Source organism: Pithys albifrons, chromosome Z, assembly GCF_047495875.1.
Source record: "Pithys albifrons albifrons isolate INPA30051 chromosome Z, PitAlb_v1, whole genome shotgun sequence".
Lineage (NCBI taxonomy): Eukaryota > Metazoa > Chordata > Aves > Passeriformes > Thamnophilidae > Pithys > Pithys albifrons.
The window spans coordinates 11,203,027-11,220,714 of NC_092497.1; positions in this window are offsets into that span (position 1 = coordinate 11,203,027).

The following is a 17,688-nucleotide window of genomic DNA, read 5'->3' on the forward strand; positions in this document are numbered from 1 at the left end:
TTCTTGGGTATACTTTTGCTTTTCTTTTGAGTTGTTCTGGTAGAATAACTGTTCTCCTTTGCATGTCCTAAGGGTCAATGTGAGGTTATGCTCCACCTTCCTGGAAGAGAGATCAGAATCCTGGCTGGAAACTTGCCCTTTTCCTGACCTGTCCTGAACTATAAGGGTTTACATATGGGACTGTTTCTCTCCTTGTTTCCAGCCCTTCCCTCATGGCTCTGCTTAAATTTCCATTTGAAAATAACGTATGTGTTACCAGTAATGCCTGTACTAGATCTGGATGCCTAAAATCCCTTCTTTTCCTAGGATTAGGCATTCTGAGATTTTGCTTTAGAGAAATGAAAAGCCAGAAAAAGGGGAATTTAATCATGCCAGTATCATCACTCATCCAGCACAAAAGTTGGGTTCCTCTGCATTCCTTCCAGCATCATCACACCAATCCTGGGCACTGGATTGCTCTCTTGACAGCAGGAGCTTAGGACAAGGCACAAGAGCAAGGCTAACTTTGCCCTCTGAACCTTCTATCTCTGTTCCTTTTTCCTAATCTGGTGACAGCATCACCTCCCATCCCATGGCCCATGTCTGCAGGGCAGAGAGGCTTCAGCTGAGCAAAGGGCATGGCTGAGGGATACATGTCAACCTGTTCTGCCACCTCCCAACCAGCAGCACTGCTTTCGAGTCCCAGGGCAAGCTACACAGGGCAGAAACTTGGACCTCTAAAGTCAGAAAACTTTTTGGCTGTTTTCAGTAGTATACTGCATATCACTCCTGGTGCAAATGAGTGGAAATATCTGGGAAGCAGCCTGGGGAGGACATGAATGTGTCACCAGCCACAGCAGGGCTGGACTGCATCATGACGCTGCACCTGAAATGCCAACAGGACCCAGGCTCTCACAGCAGACAGACCATGAATCTATTCAGGAGGTTATAACCATTCTCATCTTCAAAGAATCTGGAGTATAAAAGATATTCCTGTATCAGACAAGAGCAGGAGACTCCGTAGGGAGGTTAGTGAGACACAGACTTAATTTGAGAAGTTAAGCCATTTATTCATGTAGCTGCTCTGCAGCACTTGCAGTATTGACATGAGCAGACAGTAATTGCCAGGACTGTTTTCTGCTGAGCTCTCACTTTCCAAAAAGTCATTACCCAATCAGTATGAAAAGTCATTAGCTAATCCCCTTAGGATCACACTGTTAACAGAATTTGGTGGGCTGCCTGGACACTGGCCGAAAACACTGTATATCAACACACAAATGAAGGAAACATCTTAAGGATTAATCAGCTGCACTGGGCAAAGCCCATTCTGAGTGGGTGCTGTTCTGTGCCAAGTTCAATCCAACTTCCCAACACAATTTTAGGAGAATTTCTGAACTGTCCTAGATTGCACCAGTCTGTAATTCCCCATAGTCACTGCAGCATTTCTAACAGCATATCCCCAGTGCCAGCAAGAAGAGCTGCGGAGGTGGCTCTGCACTGGTGGAGAAGGTAATCACCAGTGGGCAACCCAGAGTACGTTGGGTGTCAGAGCAGAGCACACAAGAGCTGTCCTCACTCAGACTGCCAGAGAACAACTTACAGAACATCTGTGCTCATTCAGCAGAAGCAACAATATGCTCACTCTAGATCCAAATTAAAATTGGGTTGCAAGATAAACCAGGCATGTGCAACACTCAGACTAACTAAGGCAAAACCACAGGCTAAAGAAAAAAACCTCAGGATTAAAGATTAGAGCTCAGGGAATTGACTGAGGCACAGGGAAGCTATAATAGGCAAGGGATATCAAGGATACCTGGATTTAGCAAAATCAGAGAAACTAGGGAAAGACAAAAGCGCAATTTGGAATGAGGATTTGCAAGGATTACTTCTTAAGAAAACAAATTCCAGACAGAGTCCTGTGGTTTGGTGGGAGACTATTACTGGCCAGGGTGAAGGCAGCTGGGTGCCAGCTTGCCTAAACAATTTTTCTAGAAGTAATGATTTAGTTAAGGCACATCTTGTCTCTAAATGCACAGCAGCTCTGGGGTTTTTTACTAGTTATTTCTCCATTTAAAAAAATGTGTCTTCTTATGAAAGTCAGTCATTTGCACTGAGCAAAAACTGGTGGTTACCATGGGAGAGAAAATAAAATTCATTTCCCAGTAGGTCTGAGAATTCCAAGTACTTCCCTAAATGAGCTGCACACATGCAAAACATCCCCCTTGGGGCCCTGACACACAGGAAGGTGCAGTGTTGCACAGACAGGAATGTGATGGTGGTTTGATGACCACCTGCACCTGTTGGCATTCATAATATGATGGTAATGCAAACAGGCAGATGTAAAAAGGGGGAAAAAACAAAAAAACCCCTGATTTATAAAGTACAATTTCACATTTCTAAAGAGGTAGGAATGGCTAGTCAAGTAGATGCACTAAATACCCCTCAGTAGATATTCAGGGTTTTCTGGTTTTATTATCAAGAGATTGACCTTTATATGTAACAGGAGCCTTTAGTCAAAACTGTGAGCACCAGAGCTGTTATGAAGCTTTGTCTCAGCATCTCTGGACAGCAGAAAACTTAATATACAAGCTCTTTGTCTTGGATGGAGATATGTTACTCTCTTCATATAAGCTATTATACCAACTGTGTTCTCACAGGCACTTACGTCAAGTCCAGGCACTGCCAAGCCCAGGCAGTTCCTATCAGCCTTTTTTCAACAATGTCTTTATTGTCTGCAATAAGGCACTTAAAATATTTTACTGAAAAGTGATTGAAAAAGGAAAAAAATCCCTTGCCGTCTGCAGATGCATATCCTTAGGTCAGGCTTCATTTTGTTACACTCAAACCACGTAAACCTGTCTTAAATGGAGGAGCAGATCCAGGCTGTATCTTTTTGTGATGTCTAGACCTAGAGCTTTTGCTCTTCCTTGCATGGCTGCTCAGAGTGTTTCCATCCTGTTGACACAGGTGCCCATGAGGGTCTGGCACATCCTTCCACATCAGTGCCCAGCTTCCTCTACGGGGAGCAAGAGCAGAGCCCAGGCGGGCAGATTCCCATCCTGTATTCTATACACCAGCAACTCAAACTTTGGAGAGTGTAGCATGGGAAGCTGATCAAAAGGCCAGGCCAGGCAGCCACCAAGCTGGCATCACACTTGCAATTAACTTTGACTGTCTATAATCTGAAGGAAGGATGGGCCACACCACATCCCAGAGCACAAAAATCCCTCCATGTGGCACCGACTGTGCTTTTTATAAACTAAGTACCAGTTTCCGCTGCAACACTTCTCCCAAGAAACTAAAGTAGAGTGCAAAATAATGCTTGGAACATGCTGATTATGTACATATGGAGAATTAGGACAGCTACATCATAATATTTTGCTGAAGTGAAGTATTAATTGCAGGTCTGCAGCACTACCTCCTTTCTTTGTGGGAAATATTAGTGATATAATCTGTATGCATTGTATGGAAGCTGTGATCTGTTGAATAAATTTGGAACTGTAATTTACTTAGTGTTTTATTCCCCACTGTTTTTTCATTTCTTTTAGGAGAGAGTAACTAGAAAACCCTCCCACACAGTCAAATATTCAGCTGCAAGGAAACAGTCTGAAGCCATTCAAATCCACAGAGCAACTCCAACGCTGGTTGCCCCCACATTTACAAAGTTGCCCTGAGCTATTCTGGAAGATACAGAATTTTTACAGCAGGGTTTCAAGGTAAGAAGGGAGAAAAAATGTCCATAATTCCCTGAATCTTTCCATTTTATATTTTGAAATGAAGAAAGAACTTAAATTGCTATTGTATGAAAAGGGTCTTCAATAATGTTTTATCTTGGAGAACATTTTTTTTTGCTTACATGTGTATTCATATCTGGTAAAGTCATCTCTATAAAGAGGTTCAGAAAGAAACTTCTTAGAAATAAAGACATCCATCACAGATTATAACCACCATTTTTCCATTAATCACCTCTACTGTATAGAGTAAGAAAGCTTCCCAGACAACCTCCTAGGGGACCAAGAGAAATATTTCAGACTTTGGATACTTAACTGCAAGGGTTAGTGTCCCTCTGAGGAAAGCCTCAAAAAAAAAATTATTTATTTTCAGAAAGAGAGGTCTGAACACAGTAACACTCTTCAAAGCTATGTAAGGTTATAAAAAGGACAAGAGGCAATTGTACTCCATGTCCACTGAGAGTAAACCAAAAATTAATCAGCTTAATTGCCAGGAAGGAATATTTAGGCTACACATTAGAAAAAAGCTGTAAGGACAGCGCAGTGGAACAGACTAGTAAAAGATGTTCTTGCATTAGGTTTTTAAAGAACAAGCTAAGTAAGCTAGATCCATCCATCATGGATGGCCTAAATATATTGTTCCTGTTCCAGAATGGGCAGTTGGATTCCACAACTCCCAGTATCCCTCTGGACCTATCTTTTGGTGACTTTCTGGTCCACACATCGCCATGACGCAAAAATAGATACTCAGCAGAAACCAGACACAAATCCCCTCAATAGCTGAGAGCACTCCTAAGGAATGCTGTGTCCTCACTAAAAACATAGACATATTTTCTTCTCTACTAACTTCTAAGCACAGTGCAGGAAAGCAGATACTCATGAAGCTACACTCAATACCCACCTTACAGCAGCTAGGCATGGGTAAAACAAACATCAACAGAAGAAAAATTCCTGCTCTGGCTTCAACAGCAAAGCAGACACTTCCAATCACCAAGCAAACAGAGATTGTATCCTTCAGCCAGAGAAAACTGTTCCCATAATACCATCAGAGGCAAAAAAGCCCATGAGTGAAACATGGCAGCCAGTCTGACCAGTGACCACGAATGTCATTACCTTGGTTACGGACCCACATCAAATTCAAATAATTTGCAGTAGCAATGCCCTGGAGGTGATGACTCAGAGACCCAGCTAGTCCTGGAGCCCCAAATCAAAATGGAGGACCTCCTGACTTCCTCCTGAGCTCCTGATGTACAAGAGCACTGGTTCTGTCCACAGGCAGCATGTATGTTTGGGAACCACCAAAGTTTCTGCAAGCTGTACAGCAGTAGATCACACCAAAATGGTGAGTATTTTTGAACACATTCTCTGAGGCAGACAAAAACATCTGGAACCCCCCTACAATGTGTTCCCTGCCACCCACACAAGGGCTGGACACCACATTGTGCTGTCAAAAACCTCAATCTGTTTTTAACAACTAAGGAAAAATATTTCCGGCAAAACAAAACTTAACCTAAATGTTCCTTTGTCAAGTGATGCTGCCTCCTCTCTGGTTACATTTACACGGGAAGGAAACTCATGTGTTAGCAAAACAAATGGTCACTCCTGCCATAAAAAAAAAAAAAAAAAAAGAAAAAGAGCTCTCAAATGAACATGTTTTACTTTGTCTTGGTTCCTAATTGATCTAAAACTTAGAAACCTTCCATGTGAAATGCCAGCAACACAAGGCACAAAGTAGGACACCAATGCCACACACCCCTGAGATGCACAGAGACTCAAGGCAATGGCAGCAGCAGATTTTCAGCCAAACCCCAGGGAAACCAACTGTGAGAGTGTGCTGTCCTTCCCTGGAGAACTGCAGAGCAGAAGCCAAGTCCCACTTGCAGACAGATTTAATTCTCAGGGCTGAGCTCAGTAAGCTGGTATTTAAAACAGAGACTCTTTTCTTGCTTCTGAGGAAAGTCAACTTATTCACAAAGAGGAAAGAAAAGCTGAAGTGCCTTTGAGGAGGTGATGGTTCTGGTGCACTGGCCAACTGACAAGGTCTGTCAGGGTTCAGAACTACTTGCTCTTTGTAGTCTTCACTGCATTCCCATCCTGTAATGCCTAAAGGCTGCATCTAACATCATATATCCAACTGCACACCATTACGCATTCCTAGGGTGGGTTGCTGGGTGGGGTTGTTTGCCACTTGCTACAGCTTTTCTGTGTCCCTTCCCCTTGTAGCATATTTCTGCAGTTTGAGGATGGGAAGCTGAACCATTCTACCCACCAAGTCCTAATCCCAACACCAACACTGTTACTGGCCCCAGTACCTCTTCATTGATTTCCTCCTTTCAGTGTTACAATTGGCACATAATTCTCTGTAATATTTAAGGAAAATGAAGATAAGCAGTACACAATGTAGCCTTGATACTACAACACACTCCTTGCCAAAACAAAGATGCAGGATTGTAGCATTCAAAATCATAATGGCACCTTAACCCCAGTCAAGGGTTCCCAGTATCTACGCTGGTCACGGGAAATCAGATTGGTTTGGAGGGTTATGGGACACTGTGCCTTTCTGTCCTACTTTTTCCATCTATTTGCAAAGGATTTAATTAAGTCCTTCAAAAGGACATGAGAAGCACTTACCTAAGAAGCTCACAAATTCAAATCACTGATTTTTAGGGTTTTATACTTAGCAGCTGAAAATACGTGGACAAGTATGAAAAGGAAGGTGAGTGCAGAAGCCTGCTGTCCATACAGATGCATATTAATACCAGCCACAGTACCACTGAGTATTACCCACTCCATCAAACAACAGGACATACGCATGTTCATATGTAATATCACCAACAGACAGTCTTGTCATTCCCTATAAATTCATGATTTCATGTACCTCACAGAGTGACCTCTGCATATCTGACTCCATAGATACAACCTGATACTGCAAATCTTCAGTGTGTTAATTCCCTGTTACTGAGAGGATATGATGTTAGCTTTTACATCCATTCAATTTCATTGGCATTTGCTGACAAATACTTCAAAGACAAAATAATTTAAAAATCACTACAATTAAATCCTTTGTGATGGCTTCCATTTAAAAGAGAGACAGACATTAATTAATAAATGAACTCACAAAGAGAGCTCTAAACCTCCAATAAGACTTTGTCAGAAATACTCAATAGCCATAAGTTTCTGATGAAAGCCACATTAAGTCAGCTTGTAAATCAATTCCAGCTTTTCCTCTTAACTCAATAAAGTATTGAATACTTTCAGAAATTACAGAATTTGGAGAGGGGAAAGGGCAGACCAAAGCCACAAAGCAGAAGAGTCACACACCAGATTTCCTTGGAGCTATCACAGAGTATGTCTACCATTGTTTAGCTTAAAACCCCTTCACAATATAGGCCACCTCAACAATAATCGTTGTCATCATCAGTCCTTTTGTAGGAGAGGTGTTTGTCAAAGCAAAAGTAAAGGGACAGTAGTTTGCTCATGTCTAGAAACAAATCTTTTAAAGTCTAACAAGGGTCAAACCAGGACCACTCCAGGAGCTGGTGTTTTCCTGTCTGGTTTTCTGTTCAGCCTGATCAGCTGGTGGTGGCTCTGCCAGGTGAGTATTTTTGTTAGATAAATTGAACATCACACTTCACAGCACACCATTCTAGCCACCAAGGCCCCAGTGTGTTCCCCACCAGGGGCTGGATGATGGAGCTGAGGACTGGAGCGAAGCCCGTTCACCACCAGTTGCTCCCATCCCCAAGTGTGGAGAAGTGGAGCAAGCTCTTCCAATGACAAAGCCCCACACTGACACCCCTCCAAGGCTGGCAAACACAGATTAGATGCACTGAGACTTCAGAGTAAGGATAGAAGAGAGTATTTCACAGGAGATATTTTTAAGTGAGACAGAAAAAAAGTTTCTCTTTTACTATGTTATAAGCAAAAATTTAGTTCCCATCCATTTCACTTTCCTGTTTTGTTAGCAACATTTCTGTAGATGCTCTCTCCAGTTTAAAACAACATACTTAAGTGTCCTGTTGCATCCGCAGCTTTTAAAGCACACAGTTCCATTTTATCAAGGCAGAAAATACAGTTTTATAACCACAGTTAAATAAATTACTTAAGAAATCATGCAGCTTAAGTGGGTTTTCCACAACAATAATAAATTATAGATGTGATTTGTTGGCATATTAGCTACAGATGCACGTGTACTGGTCTGCTGGCCAAAACATTCCAAGATCAAAGATGAAGCTGAAAATGGACACCACTATTTATTATCTTGAAGAACACCATGTTCAAGAAGTCATCATCACAGCTGTGGGCTGTACAAGTACAGAATAAACTGATACTGTCCTCAAAAACTCAGTGCTGAAGCACAAACCATGAAACAAATTCAGGTACAAGGCAAGGATAAATGAATGTATCAACAATTCACATTTTAATTTCAATGTATTAAAAAAGTATACTTAAATCTCTATCACTTCATCATGCTGCCTCTGTCATCATGTAACAATTATGTAAGTCAATATAATTAAAAATAAACTTCTCACTCCCCAGCAGCAGTTATGCAATAGCTTTTTAATTAACTGAGATCTTTCATGTTTAAGAGAACATTTAAGGAGTTAAAGTTATAACTCAATGTCCTTCCTCATAGCTTCACATTCAAATCCTCTAACAGAAACTTGTCTGCATTTTTCTTCTCATCTCTCCAGTACAAAGATGGTTTGTCAGGTTTTATTTGGTTTTATCTGCTTGCAAGATACTGTCTCAGGGTCCTAAAAATGCAGGGACATATTTTGTGCAATCTGTCAGCAACTGTCTTCAGATCCAAGGCTACAGGGAGTTGATGAGCTCTTTTCTTATCAGAATGAGTCACAAAAATGGATTATCCACTCTTAATCCTCCTTACACTGGTGAATTTCTTATTTTTTTGTTCAATAAAAATAAAATAAAATGAAAATTGGCCTGATGAAATGTTGTAAGAACAATTTTCCCTTGGGACCCTCTAGCATAAGAGAAACATCACTCTACCATTTCAGAGAACCACAGATGTTCCAGCACCAATTCCATTCTTCCCCAAAAGCAAGCAACTCCTTACTTACAGTACCCATTTTGGCACTATAGATGGTTTCCCCCATATCTTTTTTTTTTGGTCACCCCATATGAAGTTTGGTAGCTGTGTTTTGGGAGTTCTTTTGCTTTTTTTTGAAAAGTCTTTTCTCCACAAACTAAAAAAACAAGAAATCATTCAGCTTGTTTTCCTCACAAAACCATAAAAGTCTTTTTCACCATAAAAATCTTACTAATCTACATTTGCTTGAAATGCAAATGTTTTTCACAAAATCGTTCTGCTAATTTTCATGAAAGCCAGTACCTTACAGGATCACAACCCCCACACTGAAACTCTCAGTTAAATCTCAAAAGAACAAAACCTGAGCTTGAGTAACCTCTCTTCCATTTTGAATGGGGATTTAGGAAAAAAGGTGTGAGTTTTGCTGCTGTTTGCTAATCCCAGCAGAGAGAAAAAGGAATCCAAACTGCCTGAAAGCTCATTCCTGAAAAGAATGTGATTTTCCTGTAAGATTAAAAAAAAGCATCTATTCATAGATTTGAGCTTAAAGAGGAAAAAAAAAGAGCTCTTCATACTTCCAACATATGGTATACAGCCAACTTTTAGTGCAAAGCTGCCCCATCAGGCAGCGAGCTGATGGACAGAATGGAAACCAGGGCTTCATCTTTATGGTTATTTCCTTGCTTATTGGATTTGGATTTTTAGCTTCACTCTGAAATGCTGCCATGCTACATTTAGTACATAGTAGCTGGCATCACTTTAAAGGCTCCAGCAGATCTCAGTCGGCAAAACAGATTGGTTACACCATGCAGGAAGGCGGGCTTGTGTGTTTTGGGGAGCGATGGGGAAGCAAGAAAACATCTCACTGCGGTGGTGCAAGTGGCAACAGTGGAAGGAAAAGGAGGAGAGGAAAATAAGCCTGCTCTTAGATTTGATTTTCATCTCAGGCAGCGTGCTCTACTTAACTGCACAAGGCCATTACACACGGATACGACTCAAACATCCTGGGAGACTCTGGCAGACTGTACTGCATGTGAACAGTCCCACCGCCCAAGCAGAAGTTGGTGTCATGTCATGCCACATCAGATTCCAGGTTAATGCATGCTGTCAAAGCTGTGGAGCAGTGCAATCAGCATCTGCATCAGCGCAGCCAGTGTCCTCCAGGTGACACGCGAAGGCAGAGCTGGATGAGCTTCCCAAGTAAACCCATGGCACTCAGCAGGGCAGCAGCACCTCTAGCTAACATCCCTTCCTCTCCAGAAAACATCCTGCCATCACCCATCCATATGAAGGAGGCTGTGCTAGCATCCACTTCCACATTCCTGTGCCGTGTCTAATTTGCCAGTCACTTTGAAGAGGGTTTAGGGCCAAATGCTTCCTGTAAATTACTCCTTTCTCTGTAAAAGCACTTCAGGGAATTAAGTGAAGGATCTATTTGGTCCACAGAGTATAGGAAGTGGAGAATTAGATTTTATCTCATTCCATTACAGAAGGTTCTAAAATGGTGAAAAATTTTCAGTTATAGGCTGATAGACGTTATTACAAAAATACAATGTAAAATTATGAAAGGCTTTTTCCTTCTACAAACCATTTTTAAATATATGGTTTATTCTAATATGTACATCATTAAAGAATTATAAATGACAGCTACAGAGGAAGTGGATAAGGAGAAACTTTAATTATTTTAAAATTTTCTATCACAGTTTCTCAGATAGACAAGAAAAATCATTAAAGCAGAATCATAGTGATTATTGTGCAAGAAGAAAAAGCCCATCACATGTAACTTAGACATCAAACAAAGTTAAACATGTATTTGACAATCTTCTATTCATTAAAATATACATTTGACTAATCCCCTTATGCTTAAGAATTTCCAAAATGTAGCCCAATGCATCATGGACTGCATCCAAAGCAGGGTGGGCAGCAGGTCAAGGGAGGGAATTCTGCCCATCTGCTCTGTTCTGCTCTGCTAAGACCCACCTGGAGCACTGCGCCCAGCTCTGGAAGGACACTGACCTGTTGGAGAAAGTCCAGAGGAGGCCACCAAGTTGATCAGAGGGATGGAGCACCTCTCCTATGAAGAAAGGCTGAGACAGTTGGGGTTGTTCAGTCTGGAGAAGAGGGTTTGGGGTGACCTAATTGTAGCATTTGAGTACATGAAGGGAGCCTACAAGAAAGTTGGAGAGAGTCTCTTTACAGTGACATGTGTCTTAGTTTGAGGGAAACTCAAAATGTTTACAAAAACCAGAGGAGAGGATTCCTCATCAATAATCACATCACTCCTTATTAAATTTAAGAAAAAGGAACTTTAATTAGAAAATAGATATAAGAAGGATAACTGTTCTTAACTAATATATATTTATATATGTAGATAAAGATATATCTCTAAACAGACCAGAAAACTACTCCCCCAGCACCAAATGTGAAAACAAAAGAGAACAACCCCCCCAAAAAAAACCCCCAAAAACTGGTAGGTTCCTCTTGGTGCAGTTATATTTATGGACAGTGTCAGTGTCACATCTCGGATGGCTGTGAGGTGAAGTTTCAGTCTTTTCACAGCGAGGCAGAGATAAGGGGTGAACACTCATGTGGTACATAATGGAGCCTTTTTTGTCCTTTGTTCAAAAAAAAGAAGGAAAAGGTGGGAGTGTGGAATGGTGATAATTCCCAGGAACCTCCTTGCAGTCCGAGTCAGTCCCCAGGAAGAAAAAAGGTCTGCAGTGTGTCCTGAAGCAGCTGTGTCTCTCCTCTTTTCTCTCCCTCTCTCTCTCTCTCTCTCTCTGAAGCTCAGGGTGCCCAGAGATGGAGGGGGAAAAGCCAAGAGCAGAGCCAGAAAAAGAGCTCTCACCAGCTTAGCAAGCAGTGTCTCTTTTTCTGCAGCTGTCCAAAAAAACCCAAAAGTCAAGCCAGAACACAGGGAAAAAACCTCTCCCTGCCCCTAGGTGCTGGGGTTCTGTTTCTCACCTCCACCGCACCATTCAGTTGGAATCTGAAGTCATCAGCCATCTTTTGTCCTCAGTCCTGGCACTCCAAACCTTTGTGTTGGTAGGGTAAGAAAAATTCTCTGAGGGACACCTCCCAACACCACCTTCCTGTGTTTGAACCTTTAACAGCATGTACTGACAGGACAAGGTGGGATGGCTTCAAGCTGAGAAAGAGTAGGTTTAGATTAGATATGAGGAAAAAAATTCTTTACTGGCAAGGTGATGAGGCACCAGCACAAGTTGCCCAGAAAAGTTGTGGGTGCCCCATCCCTGGAAGTGTTCAAGATCAGGTTGGATGGGGCTTAGAGCAACCTGGTCTAGGAAAAGGTGTCCCTGTCCATGGCAGGGGGGTTGGAATGAGATGATCTTTAAGGTCCCATCTGATCCAAGCCAATCTATAGTTCTATGATCGGTAACATAAAATTAATGTACCATCTTTTCCCTTCTATCCTGACACTTCTGTTTTGAGTATTTCAGCGTTTTTTCCAGTAATGCAGGAAAAGGAAGTTATTTTATTATCTTGGACGTACGCCTTGGAAATGCTGCTTCCTCAGCAGTCAGATTTTGCTTAGGGTGCAACTCCCTTCTCTGTCAAAGGAGGACACCCTGTACAGGAGGCGATAAAGGAACAGCAAAACAATTGCATGAAATATTATGAATATCTGGAAATTAGACCACCTTATCAATACACAAAAAGCATGTAAAAGGGAAAAAACATATTAGGTCATGTTTTGATCACCAACCACTAGTTCACTTTCAGCCATGACCCTCCTAGCTTTGCCTGTGTCCCCTCTGACAACAGTCTTGATACCCTCAGTGATGATCACTCAAGGCAGTGTGACAATATTTGCTGCACAACTGTCACCTCTGGCTTACAGATTCTTTACCCCCCCAGGATGAGAAGTGTACAGTAACTAGATTGTAAAGATGGTCTTTTGAAATCACACTATTATTTTAACATGACATGCACACAGAGTGCCATCTTGGGGCAACCTGGCACCAAGTATTCAGATATTTTTTCACTGTAGGAACTGTGGATTGGATTAATTTAAGTCAGTTCTGGTGTCTACATTACATATATTAACGCATGTTTGAGCCACTAGAGAAAAAGATGGCTTTTTCAAGGAACAATTGATTGCATTTTTCTAGACATCAACTTCAAGGCTGCCTTAACTGCCCAAAGCACTGCCAGGTTTTAAGCATTAAATGGAAGAGGAAAAGGTCAGACAGCATTTGGTTTTGGTCAGATGACTCCAGGCCTATACACCTGCGTACTGATTAAATTAATAAAACCACAGAAAACACACTCTGCAAGAAATCTAGTGCCTGTCTCCAAGAAGTCAGTTACTGCAGAGGGGCAAAAATATAGAGAGTTAATTCTTAGAGAAATTACTAAAGATTAAAGCACTATATTACTGACATAAGCTGCTCCCACTATTCTCTTCCTGCTGTGGAGGCAGTGCAAAGTGCCTGGTCTCAGGGTTTGGCTCTGCTGGAGTCCATCCAGGACTGGCCTAAAAGCAATGCAATGCCTTGCCTCTGATGTTCAGCTTAGCCCCACACTACTCTCAAACCAGTGTCCAAGAAATACACAAAGCCCACTGACAAACCGTCCAGTGGAGCACCATGATGGTGCAAAGGAGTTTCCAAGACTGTGCTGAACCCACAGGAATACATTGATCCAAAAATGGCCATCCACATCACACAGAGTTATTAGACAGCAGAGAATAAATGCTCCAAGGAGATGAAGAACTGTATTTTACTAACACTTCTTTTCTTCTTCCAATAATGTAATACCAACAGGAAAAAATACCAGCTCTTTCTATAAATACATATCAAGTATTACTACCATGTGTGGGGAGAAGGGTTTTTGCACTTTCTTTCATTGCAGAACTTAAATCCTGGCACAATCTCAAGAGAAAGATGAAGCCAAGGGTCTGCTGCAGAGCCTGTATGTGCACCACAAACCATCAGGCACCCTGGTGCAGTCCAGCCCCATCAGCAGCTCTGCTGCAGAGAGCTAGGACCAAAATAACTCTGTGGGAAAAATTCCAGAGCCATTACCTACCCACTTTCACTCTAACAAATACAATTCATGCTAATTTTCAGAAGTTCCCTGTTTTGTTCAGTAAAACAACAAATCTACATGAGGAAACCAGCAATGAGATTTAGAATAAAGAGGTTCAGTGCTAGGAATACCGCACTATGAAGATGCAGGAGGAAGCAAGGGAGAGGCAACAAGATTGGTTACAAAAATTAAAAATGTATCATCTGTAGAACAGACACTGAAGCACTTTTTGCTTTAATACACAGGGATGACATCCCCTACACAGCAGAACCTGCCTACAACTGTCCATACACAGAGCCTGAATATCAAAGCACACGTATGGGAAATGCCTCAGCTTGGAACTAGCTGGTTTCTATCTGCCAACCATCCAGCAGATCCATAAGTTCATCCTTCTGTGCCCTTCCTTATGGGTTGAGTGCTTGGACCTAAAGAAGCTTTTAGGAGAAGGAGGGATGTGTGATGAACAGTTTCTGCATCATGACCACAAATCAAGCAACAGTGTCAGAATGCTAAGAGCACGCGCTTATCAGAAGGCCAGCTGCAAGAAATCCTCATCTGGGTGACCTCCTGCCCACATGATTAAACTCATCAGTCCTGCAAAAGTCGTAAGTATGGCAACAAACACCGTCTCCTCTACTAAAGGGTTAGTAAGGGTCATCAAAGGCAGCTTTGCTGCCACAGCACCCAACCACCTTGTTATGGGTTTAGCCAAGTAGGCCAAGAAGTTAGGCTTTAAAGTTCAGATTAGGCCTAAAATTGTCAGCTGACTTGAGCTGGGCTGAGCTAGCTAACAGCTGACTTCTTCTAGCCAATAATACTGTATTCCATACCATATTGCATCATCTCAAAAGGGGTAAGAGCTGGAGTTGTGAGTGTGGCTTAGTCAGTTGCTTCACAGCTGTGGTTCCAGCAAGACACTCTGCTGTCCCCGGAGGGATGGGGAGGCCCAAGCCCAGAGCACCGCCTTAACATCATGTTATCTGAGGGAAGTAAAATGTTTGGTCTTAGCTTTTCTCTCTGCCTAAGTCTGTCTCTGAAGAATTGACTTCTCTAGAATGATTTGTATTTAAAATAGTAGAATTTGTGTTTCCTGGGAAGTGGGAAGTTATTTCTTGTTATACATAACATGTGTAAGTGTGTGTTATATTGTAGTTTTCTCTTAATTTTCTCTTTTCTGCATAAATACATGTAGTTAGTTTCAGCATAAACCTGGTTTTGAGGGGTTTTTTTTCCTCTCCCTCTTCTTTTTCCCTTGGCTGGTTGGGGGGAGGAGGAACCCTTTTCACTCTGTCCTGGACAGCTGGCATTTTACCAGCTTAACCCAGGACACACCTTTATACAGATCCTCTGACACCCCACAGCATTCCTACAGAGGAAGATTCATCATGGTTAAAGTAAATTTGAATGCAAAACAAAATTATTTTTCTTGGCTAATGGGACAAGGAAGGAAATAAAATCAATTTGTAATAAAAGTTCCTAAAGGCCAACTGTCAGGGAATTCATCGTGAATAGCATCTCATGAGGATAGACCCTTAGTTTTCTCCTACACCATCTGAGATGCTTCAGTAAGGCAGGAAACCACCAAAATACCAACAAAAACAGTGAAAACAAATGGTCTTGTGCTTTTTTTGGAGACCTTTGCAGTGAAAATGGAGACTGGCACCCAGTAGTAAATCATTCCCTGACCTAGACACCAGCCTTTTGGAGAGAAGTTTCTGCAGCCTGCAAAGAGAAAGTCAGGCCCCAGACTTGCATCATCCCACCACGCAGATCCTCTCCCTTACCATCACTTCTCGGCCAGGCTCTCATAATTGTTACTGCAGAGCTGCAATCATCCCTGTGCAGCCAGAGCAAAGTCAGCATCCCCACCCACACACAGAGAAAGGGCTACGCTCCCCCCAAATTCAGCATCTGAACATGAAACTGAGACCCCAGGATAAGATGGGGAGGTGGGAAGGGCTTCCTCCAGGCTCCTGAAGGGATTCAGGCAAGGGATACTGCCTGAGATACAGGATGCCCTACATACAGGGGACTGGAGCAGGGGACAGAGGAGCAGTGGGGGATGGACGATCTGTGCTTTGCTTGTGCCTGTGACCAGGTTATGTCAGGTGCTATTAAGGCACGAAGCATGAGCACGCGTGTCTGAAACCCCACTGCAGACTGCTCCAGCAGCCTTGAAATGAAACCTCCTTTAAAAAGAGGACTTTAAAAAAAGGAAAAAAAAAAAAAGAAAAAAGAAAACAAACATAACAAAACCCCAAAACAACACACCCTGTGCAGCAGCTAAGAGAGAAAAACATGTGCCCAAAGGTGCCCAGGGGACCAAACCAAGGGGACCTGTACATCCAAAACCACCCTTCTCCCCTGGGCTGAGTGCTGCTGCTGTTCGTCTGTTCAGCCCATCCGTGTCCCCTGAAGGCAGAGCTGCAGCCGCCAGGGAGCTCCGCCGTGCCTTCAAAGAGCCTAAAGTGGGTCAGCGGAACGAGAGAAAAAACCTGATTAAAGCATGAAGAAAGCAAGCAGACCTGCTGGCTGAGAGACAGCAGACAGCAGGGAAAGTCACTCAGAGGCTCCACATCTCCTCGGAGGCACAGAAAGGCAAGGACTGCTGGTGCCCCATTCCACTATTGCAGGGCAGGAACTGTGTTTCTCAAATCTGTAATGGGATGCAGGCAACAGAAACACATTTGGAGATGGGGAAGTATAACACGATAAGTGTGTCCCTCTGTCCTCTCTTCCACACTTCCAGTCAATTTATTCTGATTTAAACTGAGTAAAACAATTTAAACCCATGCAAATCCAAAACTCTACAAGAGCCTTACGGCTATGGTTTGCAACATCCTTCCTTGTGTCTGAGTAAACCCAAAGACACTGGAGGAAGAGCCCCAACAGTCGCCAAACTCCAACAGCATCTTTTGGATGCAATTAAAAATACTAAACAGAATAAACAGGAGACCATGAGGAAGAAGCTTTGTTTTCTGTGTTTCTCTGACAGCAACTTCTGACATTAAAATAAAACAACCCAAACCACTTCTGCATCTGTAGGTGAAGCACAGCAAATGGATTTGGGGGCTGCCAAGTTCCAGGAGTGAGGTGGACCCTTAAGAAACACATGACTGCCAGAACCATAATTGGAGTGATGTTTGAACAGAAAGAGTTCTGCAAATCATGACACTTGGAGCAGCTGAGTACTTTTGCAGGGACCAAGGCTTTGCTGATGTCCAAGCCAGGTGATGACGGATAATAGAGACCTTGTTATCCCCCAGTGCCACCAAAACCGCCAGAACTGTACACCCTATCTCCCCATCTGGGCTTTCTCCAACCTAACATAAATGTGAGCTTACTCTGTAAAACATCTTCCCAAGACACATCACTGAAAAGACAGGCAGGTTTTTCTCCACATATCCTGAGTAAACCAGCTCAGATCTTTCTATGGAGTTGCACACCCACCAGTGTGGTCTGTGGGCCCACGCAAAACCATCGCACCCTGGTTCTGACCACTGGCTCCAGGGTGGGCTACAGATTTATTTAAAGACTTCCAATGAAAACATCAGCCTAAGAAATCACAGCAACATGGGATGGGTGGGGAGCACATTCCCCGCAAGAAAGAATCTCAGCCCTGTAATTGCACGTATTATATCTAGATATTGTTGTAAAGAGCTCTGACTACAGAAGGAATGGGAGATTTGATCTAGTACACAAATAAAAATCAGAAATCTCTCCTGCCAGCCATGAAAAAGGGTATCAATAATTCATTTTAACAAAAAAGAAGATCAAAGAAAAATGTTGTGTTAGTTTGACATTTTGATATGTTGGTTCAGGATTCTTCTTTAATGTAATATGTAACAAACAGCAGAGTTCATCTATAAATGC